This window comes from Hermetia illucens, chromosome 2, assembly GCF_905115235.1.
Source record: "Hermetia illucens chromosome 2, iHerIll2.2.curated.20191125, whole genome shotgun sequence".
In the NCBI taxonomy this organism is placed as follows: domain Eukaryota; kingdom Metazoa; phylum Arthropoda; class Insecta; order Diptera; family Stratiomyidae; genus Hermetia; species Hermetia illucens.
The window spans coordinates 126,243,668-126,251,958 of record NC_051850.1 but is presented as its reverse complement, the minus strand read 5'-3'; positions in this window follow the sequence as shown (position 1 = coordinate 126,251,958).

Below are 8,291 nucleotides of genomic sequence, written 5' to 3'. Positions count from 1 at the left end.
AAATAATAACGTATGTATTTATAAGTTACAACTGGAGACAAAATCAGCACCCGTTCAATGTATACATATTTACAAAGCCCCACCAAGAAGCAAATGGCAGGACTGAGCACGGCCACCGCTAACCGGCATCCCGCAGCCACCAGTACCAAGATTTCTCTTTTTCATCCCGCTTAATGTCAATTGCTCTCGCTCTGGAGTATCTCCAGTCGAATCCCGGAGCCCCCACTGTCAAATTCGCGGGGTATTCTATCCTTTTGTCCGTGGCCCGTCTATGTATATGATACATAACCGGATCACCGGCAGAATCAAGAATTAGACCATTCCTGTCAAGATACACGAACGCTTCGGGAGGAATGAAGCCTGTCGTGAGAGTTTTCTCGAAATACCCATCATTTGGGTAGAACGGCTGCGAAACCCAAGGGTTCTCACCATGCGAAGCAGATCGCACTATATGATTCCGAATCAATCTGACGATAACTGTATCGATTCTTGGCACAGCAGCAGCTGCATACATCACTTCATTAGTTACATAGTGCTCATAGTTTGACGAAGCAGTCCTATTAAGCCCCGTGCAAGCACGCAGACATTTCCTTTCAAAGATCCTTATTTTCTCCATTTAGCTAGCACTCAAATTAAACCAGATAGCACACCCGTAGGTAAGCACCGGTCTAACCAAAGTAAGATAGCAAATAATCTTAACCTTCCGGCTAAGATGTGGAGCATAAAAGAGTCTTCGAAGAGACATGAATGCCTTGCGAGCGCTTTCTAGCGCGACTTTAACGTGCTCGTTAAATTGGAGACGCTCGTCAAGACGCACACCCAGGTATCTAACGCACTTCTTTTGAGGAATGCGCTCTGAACTATCCTCGTTCGCGACAATGTGGAAATCTCTCCAATTCCTTTTCAAGTTCCTACTGGTATACGCCAAGGAATTTCGAAACAGAATCGTTTCACACTTTTGCGCATTGATTTTCATCCGCCAACTGTTCGTGAAGAACTTAATATCATTGAACATCTTCTGAAGTTCAACTTGCACCTCAGTTACCTTCTTGTGCGCCGTGTAGGCTATCAGATCGTCAGCAAAGGCAACCAACGACCTTTTAGGAGGTTTATTAAAATCGAAAGAATTGAGCAATTCGCCGGCAAATACCGCAAAAAGTGTAGGCGCAGTCACTGTCCCTTGCTGTAATCCATTCAGAACATGAAATTCTCTGTTAGTAGTGAGATTTCCGTCCGTAATAACAAAGCACTTGCCATACAGCATACTACACATCATCGCTACGAGGTGACTGAGAAACTCATTCTTCAGGAGCCTGAAAATCAGTCCATCCAACCAGACGGTATCAAAGGCTTTCTCCATGTCTATAAGGCAAGCGCCTACGCACTCACCATTGTTAATCCGCCAGCAAATATCAGACGTTACCTTCGTTATTGCATGTATTGTCGAATGTCCAGATCGAAATCCGAATTGCGCGTTCGGCAATAATTCCTTCTTCTTGATATGCCCGTTCAAGGCTTTCAATACCAAAACCTCAAACACCTTGCTGATGTTAGGCAGCAAACTGATTGGGCGGTAGCTTTGAGGGCTGGATGAATCCTTCCCTCTCTTTAAAATCGGGAATACTCGGGCTTTCTTCCATTGTCCTGGAAAGAAGGAATTGTTCAATAAATTATTGAACAAAATGCAATAATTACGAATGGCAATGTCTGGTAAATGACTGAGGACCACGTTGGGAATGCCATCCATACCGGATGATCTCTTATTGTTTACTCTTCTGAATATGGAAGTTAACTCAACACATGAGACAAAGTAATCAAGCAGATTATCACTCGGTATGAGATCAGCCTGCAACGCAGAGCTAAATTGGAGAACTGTGGTGCCGTTCAGGCTATATTTGAAATTGTGGACATCTCGTTCTACAATTTCCGAAAGTCGCGTTGGCTCTAAGTCCGTTCTGGGCCGATGCACCGATTCAAAGTGCTCCCCTATAAGTTCGAGTTTCAGAGCATCATCCATCAAGATGTAATTGCCTTGCGCATCAGCAGCTATACCTGAGTCAATAAGGTGTTGTATCTCGCTGCCACCGACTTTAATTCTCGGCACAGTTACTAGTGACTTCTTCCGGAATAACGTATTTATCTTAGTAAACATGGAATCTGGATCGCTTGGTGAAATACCCTTTAACTTTTCCCGCCACTGGGAGTTCACTTCATTTACGTAATGTTGACGGATAAGATCCCGCGCGATCTTTAGAAGTGATTTGAACTCAACCAATATGGGATGGTAGTCTCTATCCAAGATTTGAGGAATACCCCTCTGGGATTGTTTGTGGCGTTTAGCCACGAGGTATGCTTAGCATTCAAGTCGCCAGCTATAATATAGTAATTATGCAGCCTATTCAGTTCGAGTATCGTAAACAGAGAATGGAATTCCTCCCTGAACTTGGCTCGGTTGTTTCCCACTGCATAGACTGACAGAATGTATAAATTCCCTCCTCTAGGCAGTGAAAAAAGAATACATGAGACTTCGATACACTCAAAGGTTTCAAATTCAGGGCTATTAATATGCCTGAAACGATAATGGCGACCCACAAGTATTCCGGTACCACCTCCCCCATCACAATTTCGTCTATCGTTCCTCACGAATTCAAAATCCTTGAATGTTATCGAATGCCTCGGATTGAGGTGGGTTTCAGAAATCAAGACTATGTCAGGCTGTTGTCTGGCAGCGAAATCAAGGAGCTCCGCTCTTCGATGGATTCCTACGATGGAATTCACATTAATCGCAATGATCCGGAGACCATCCAGTGGTACCGCTGTCACTGCAGACCTAGCAGCGGGCATGCTGTTTGTGTAAATATTCTGTTATGCTATTTATTTTTGTATTGTGTACGTGTAGCGTATGCTGCATGTTTTCACACATGGTTAGTATTTTATTGAGGATAGTGTTCATCCCGCCACTTGCATCTTGTTGGGGCTTCTTAGCTCCCCCTTGTCGAACTACTTCTGCAAATGGGATCCCCGAGACGATTGGTGCCGAAGGGACGGTACCATCCAACGCCGCTGACACCTTCGTTTTTTGGGCCGATCTCGGTGCTTGCTGCCTTGTGACCTTAACATTGCGGTATGCAGGACATCCACGGTACGAAGCCGGATGCCCTCCGCTTCCGCAGTTAACACAGAAAGTTTTTTCCTTGCCATCTGCTTCAGTCAGCGAACATTCAGCTGCGGTATGGTCTTTCCCGCACTTTACACATCGTAAGGTCATTTGACAGTTCACTGCCGAGTGACCATAGCGCTGGCATCTTCGACACTGGACTGTTTCGCCCCTTAGCAGGCGCTCAAAACGAATGGCCTGGTAATTAAGCGACCTGATGCCGATCAGATCGCTTCCCCGGCTCTCCGGGCTTATCTACACGAGGAAGTGCGGCAGGATTTGTTTTTCCAAAACGGACCTCCTCGTACTAAACCGTGACACTGAGAGGAACTTAACCTCAGTTCCCGTCTCCCGGAGCATTTTGAGCACATCATCGGGCTCTTCCTCCGCATCCAAGCCTTTCAGAAGGAAGGTTTGTACCTTCTCTTCCTTTGGAGTGTAGGTGAAGTGAGGAGCCTTCACTCGCTCGAGGACCTCCCGTGCTTTTTTGTAATCTGCAATTTTATTGCATTTGACTTGGGCTCTCTCGGCCCCCGTCTTTTTAATAACAAAATTTGAGAGCCCCGCGCTCCTATTAAGTAGAGTGGCTAAATCTCTACCACCTAATTTATAAACATTAATGGGGGGCACCTTTTCCCCCTTTTCTTTATTTCGGGTGCTAATTGTATCCCCAGTCGGACCATTTTTTAAATGTTCACTGGTACTTGCATTATTTTTTAAATTTTCACTCGTACTTGCATTATTTTTAACATTATTTAATATTTTTTCTTGAGTTTTGTTTTTTTTTCTTTAATTTTTTGGAAACATAGACCAAAAACTCACCCAATTTTCCATCTTCACTATTGCAACTTGCCTGGTTAGCATCCTCTTCTGGGACATTTCCATCGCCACCGTTGTCGCCGACTCTCGTATCGTCTGCTTTACTGCTCTCTATGTCCTCCATACGGACAGATTCGCTGTCGAGAACTTGTTCGCCCTCAAGGCAGCCCGGTTCCTCCATGATTGCAAAAGTAGTCGAAGATAGCTTAACCTTTTTTCTGGCTACCTTTGGAGACGGCGGGCCCGCCTCCCCAGCCATTAGCTGCTCTGTAAGCTTTTCATTTTTTTTTATCAATGTTGTCATTTGCTTTTTGAAATCTTCGAGTGTCTTCGCCAGCTCACCATTTCTCCTTTCAAGATTGGCTATCCTCACTTTGGCTATTTTCAAGTCTGGATCCTCCTCGTTGCGGACTCCACGACCGATCCGAGTGCCCCTAGGCCTTATGGTGGGGGGCCGGTCTGGTCCGCCACCCGCCGGCGGCTCGCCGCTCATTCCCGCCAAGCCAAAAAAAACGAATTTTTTCTCAAAACTTTTTAAGGAAAAGTAACTTAGATAATAACTCAAAAGTAAATTAGTTTCAATTAAGTTTTAAATTATATATTATTAATTAAGTAATATAAATATCTTTTTATATTCTTGATAAAAGTTAATTTAATTTCAATTTTAAATTATTTTTATTAATAATATCAATTTGTAGACACGTCCGTTCTCTACAAATGTCAGCCTACTACTTTTTCTAAAAACTACAGGTAATTACATTATTTTGATCATAACTTCTTCTATCTTCTATCTTCTTAAGTACTTAAAGAGCGTTAGATCAATTTCCACTAGAAGCTACTGGTTTTGTGTTATTTGACCTTGAAAGTTTTAATTTTTTTTCTATTCTATTGCACCTACAAAAAATAAAAAGAGTCGTTCTTTTTGTTATTAAATATGCTTTGTTTCTGCTTAATATCATCTATATTGCTACTTGCAAAAAAAAAGTTGAAAAACATGCATTTTTTTTGGAAGAAGAAATAACATGTTTGAACATGAATGAATCGAAAACTACTACTTTTACGAAAAATTTTCACTAAACATGTTTTGCTTGGAATTGACCATTCAATCGATTTCTGTGGTTATTTCAAAAAACAAAATTTCCTACGGGGGGGTTGTGTATATAGGTAGGTATAGGTAGGTCTCGTCGTAACAGTTCACAGACCTGTCGGTTCTCCCAGGCTTCCCTTTTCTGTCAAGTAGTTTCTCCGCTCGTCGATGTTCGTAACGGAGCTGTGCCCGTGGTCACATTATTTGAGGGTGCAGCAATCTTGTATTTCTTTACTAGTTTATATTCATTGTCGAACCAGTCGTTCCCACCACAGTTAGATACTAGATAGCTACCTCACTCCCCCTTGCCCCTCAAGGGAGGAAATCAGTGTGAGTACACACGATTTCAAATTGTTTTGCCCTTGAGCATGAGCGAGATGTACCGAAAACCCGATCAGCTGTGTTTGACATACCGCCCGGACTTGCCAATGTATTGGTGAGATTGGCAAGTTTTTACTTATGTATAAGTGAATTCGTGAAATAGCTTTTTGCTAATGCGTGAGCACGCCGCAGTACCAGAATAGCAAAAGCTCACCGATCTCTCTCTTACCAATACGATTTGACGAAGATTATGCATTTTCCTTGTTTAGTGTCTCTGATTTGTACAGATAAGCTTCTGCAAGCACATTTGCAAGTGGGGTCATTTTTGTAAGGGTACTGCCTATAGTAGATCTACTGTGGTTCCCACTTTTTCTTGCGATTGGGGCAAATTATGTTTGCGGCCGTATCAATGATAACGTTCTTCAGATCGTTGTAAAGATCATTTGTCAATGCTTCATCGCCAAGGCCTCTGTTAACTGCGGTTATTGTGGCACCCTTTACCCCCTTATAGGTGTCACGGGGGTTTTATTGTGGACTTCTTCAATGTTCTAAGCGATGTTGTTATTCGAAAACGAAGCACCATGCCAAGGGGGTGCTGAATCCAATCTACATTGGTCCTCTATAATGTTTTGACATTCACCAAAGTTGAGAGGCGGCGGCGTTCGATTAATACGTGGCCAATGTGGTTGAAAGTGGTCCCGTTTGGGGAGATCCATATTTGTTTGTGAACCGCTTTCTGTGCAAATCAGATACTTGTAACAACCATTTTGTGCGACACTGCTAATTAAATAATTCTCAGTCCGCTATCACTGGTGTTTTTATGTAAGCTATGGGAGCCAGCGTATGGCAGCGTCCTTCTTGGGTATTAAAATCTCCAAGTATGATTACATTTTTTGGCGAAATTATAAAAACAGTGTAAACCAGTGTTGTTTATTAATAGTTACTTTTTTTTAGTGTCCGTATCGCCGAGTGGTTAGAGCACATGGCTGCCATACGAAAGGTCGCGGTTCAAGTCTCACTGGTGGCAGTGGGATTTGTATCGTGATTCGATGTCGGACACCAGTTGACTCAGCTGCGAATGAGTACCTGAGTCAAATCAGGGTAATAATTTCGGGCGAGCGCAATGCTGACCACATTGTCTCCTAAAGTGTAGTGTAATGTGCCGTTACGGTATTGAATGAAGTGTTCTAACACACTTCAAGGCCCTGATCCAATATGGATTGTTGTCCCAACGATTATTATTATTATTATTATTTTTTTTTTTGTCACGTGTTATATCGATATAATTTTCCTGGCCGCTTTCGAGAATGCATATTCAAATTTGAAATTCCGATTTGAAATTTCAAATTTGAGTCGTGAAATTTGGCCACGGAAAGGAAATTTATCATTGTGGCTGGCGGGAAGAAAAAGAGGAGTAGAGGAGAGAATGTTGGAAAGCGGACCCTGGTTAAAAATGGTAGAATGATGAACGGTTGTTTGTTTATCGTAATTAGAAAAGCGGAACCTTAAATAATTTACATTAGTCCAATTTACTTTTGTCAAGATGGACATAAAGTGAATAATACTCGATGGATTTATATCAGATGCTTGCCGGACAGAAGTGCATAATTCGATTCAGAGTTCACCGCAGTTGCCGGTCTGATTGAAATTGGCCAGGGAGAAATTTTAGACCCGTGGTGTTTGGTGCTTGGACGCACGAATGAAATTCATTGGTGAGCTATTCCAAAAAGTGTAATATTATTTGACGATGCGATAGAGTTCGGACATAAAAACTAGTTGTATGGGAGATTGTAAACTCCTCTGCAGTCGTCGAACAAACGTTTCCAAAATAGAACTCGTTTACTGTTATCATAGTTCATCTAACTATTTGCAAAATTGTTAATCATTGGCAAAGACCTTCCAGAATTGAATTCGAACCTGAGCTAGAGTAGAGTAAATTTCAGCGCTAAAATCCTTGGACGGGTACTGCATATAATAAAGGTGCTACAATATAGTGATCTGAAATCCTTTGAATATAATGTTCTTATTTTTTCAGTATTTACAACATGATTAATTACTTGAAAGACCATCAGAATTGTAAATTTCGATATAAGTAAAGAAAACTGACTGGACTTCTCATGTGGCATAGCATAGGGATCATATCTACCCATCACAGCAAACATTTCCTATGCCACGGCAATCTGTACGAATTTTTGTGGACTGATTCGCAGGGCCTCCATCGTTAATTCGGAGAAGCGACTCAATGAAGTCGCACACAACGTTGTACAAGATACATGAGTAACCTCTAGGAAAATATATACTACAATTAACTTAAGTAAAATTTGGAAGAACTAAAAATAATGGTCAAGAAACCACCTAGCTTTCTAAGAAAAGAAAAAAAACGAAAGATAACAACTTTATCTTTAAGAAAAATACGAACTTAAATTGAAATTAAACATGGGAAAGATGTTTATATTTATTTATATATATCCGTTATGTTTACATTAAATTAACTTTTGGAAACTAACAATCGTGGTCAAGGGACCAATTAGCTTTCTAAGAAAATAAAAGGAAGAAAAAAACATTATATTTGAAAAAAATACGAACTTGAATTGGAATTAAATTTGAAGTGGATCTGTTAAATTCATTTATCGGTTATATCTCAACACCTGTTTCCGAGGAACTGAAACTATAAGTTTAATCATGCATTGACCTGAGTTGTTTATGCTCTAACCTCCCCAGGAAGGCATCAGTTCTCCCGTTTATTAGGGTTCCCCATTAAAGTGGCAGTGGGGTGAACGAATAGGCTGGGGTGGGCCGCTGCAGGATCACCATGATATAGGTCAAATTTGTCTATCTTATTTATTATATAATAACGCAGCATCGAATGCGAGTATCAGAGAAATTTATATACACTATGGCATTGGA